Genomic DNA, 2267 nt, shown 5'->3' on the forward strand with positions numbered 1-2267 from the left:
TTATGGGAATCAGTACATATTAGTGGCTGTGGACTATGTGTCCAAATGGGTTGAGGCTATTGCTTCCCCTACCAATGATTCCAAGGTAGTGGTCAAGTTGTTCAAGAACATAATCTTCCCAATATTTGGAGTACCTAGGGTTGTTATTTCTGATGGAGGTTCTCACTTTGTGAACAAAACCTTGGAGGGATTGCTGAAGAATCATGGAGTGAAACATAAGGTAACTACTCCTTATCATCCTCAAACTAGTGGCCAGGTTGAAGTGTCTAATAGACAAATTAAGGCCATTCTTGAGAGGACTGTTAGCTCAAGCAGAAAAGATTGGAGCAAAAGGCTTGATGATGCATTGTGGGCTTATAGAACAGCCTTTAAGACTCCAATTGGGACATCTCCTTTCAATCTGCTATATGGGAAGAGCTGCCACCTTCCTGTTGAGCTGGAGTACAAGGCATTATGGGCTGTGAAGTTTCTGAACTTTGATATCAAAACAGCTCAAGAGAAAAAGATAATTCAACTCCATGAACTTGAAGAGATCAGGTTGGGGGCTTTTGAGAGCTCCAAGATCTATAAAGAAGTAGCTACCTTATGTTTTTTTTTTTATGAGACTCTTTTCATTTCAACACATGAGCTTTACATTTCAGCACACACTCACTTTCTTTCATTTAAGCATTCATTCCCCTAACCAATCTGGTTCTTTCCACTTTCATCACTCAGATTTTTTTCTTTTCAGCTCACACACTCAAAATCAATGCTCTCACTTTCACCTAAACCTAGACTAGCCCTTGATGTTGGACTAGTATCTACATGCAGCACTATCTTTGTCGCTCTAAACCCAACACTTTTTATCAAGTCTACTAGAAACAAGGCCTCACAAATCATGCACACAAGAAGGGTGTTTAGGCTTCAAAGAAACGTTTGGTTAAAGGCAGGGAACTGTCTCAAGATGAGAGATCAGCTATTTGAGCTAGCAAGCGTGATAAAAAGGGATAAGAAAGCTCAAATATGTATGTGGTACCCATGAATTCCCAATGATATGCACAAACATGATAATTAGATGTCAAATTCAAGGGTTCTCACTTAAGCAAGGTTGAGGCTATTCACAACTTGATTCAGATAGCACGGAAGTATTGAGACAGCAGTTCAAAGCATGGTTCACACTTGATTTCATACCAGTTTTGCAATGCCTTAAGGGACCAAGCGCTTAAAATGATGCTCTCTTCAAGAAAAAATCTATCATTACTCCCATTTGTATATGATGCAACCTATATGAAAATGCAAACTAGACTCAACCTAAAATGTGAATGCAACTACATGAGCATTTTTTTTGTGAAATTTTTTCAGATTTTTCAATTTTTATGGTTTTTATATGCACTTAGATGAATGCAAAATGAGACTCAAAGTGAAAAGGAAAATAAGAGCAGAATAAACATGATTAGTAAACACAAAACCCCTCCCCCACACTTAGATAACACAGTCCCTTGTGTTATAAAAGCATGAAGGAGAAGTGCAAAGCAAAATCACAAAATGCAAAGAGAAAAATAAGCTAAGCTAGATGCATATTTACAAAGGTTTGGAGTGATACCTGGTGTGGTTCTTATGCAAAAGGGAAGTGAGTATCTGCACCAGATGAGGCCAGACATCACTGAAGATGGGTTTGGCTTGGCCTGAACTCCCTTGTGCGGCATGGTTTGTCTTGGACCAACTCGCAGGACCAAGTAGGTGTAAACAGCGAGTGTTCCTGCGACTTGGTTCCTCCTTTGTTCAAGCCGCATGCTCATCTCGCACTGATCCATCCTTAAACGCCTTGGACTCTTTCTCCTGGTGTGCGGCCTGGTCTGCTTTTGGTCTGTCTCGCAGACCCAAGCCGGTGTAAACAGCGAACATTAGTGCGGCTTGATCTCTCATGCATCCAACTCGCAGACCCAACTCGCAGAACAGCAACACTTAGCATTTTTCTTGCTCAAATCTTCTGCTATTAGGTGAATAACTCGCAAGACCAAGTAGGTGTTAACAGCGAGTTCTTGTGCGAGTTGGCATATGGCCTGACTGAGTCGCACACCCAAGTAGCACACAGGCGTCCATCAAGTTTCCATGCCTTAAACCCTTTTCTCAGCCTTCTCACATGCTTTATTCAACTTTGTCCCTGAGCATAGCCTCCAAAATTTACCTGGGACCTGAGAACAGCTCACAAAACCCATCAAAAGATCCTAAAACATAAAAAGAAAGGAGAGAAAAGATTAAAAAGATTATATACAAGGATAAGCTTG

This window comes from Eutrema salsugineum, unplaced genomic scaffold (assembly GCF_000478725.1).
Source record: "Eutrema salsugineum unplaced genomic scaffold, Eutsalg1_0 scaffold_6, whole genome shotgun sequence".
Classification (NCBI taxonomy): domain Eukaryota; kingdom Viridiplantae; phylum Streptophyta; class Magnoliopsida; order Brassicales; family Brassicaceae; genus Eutrema; species Eutrema salsugineum.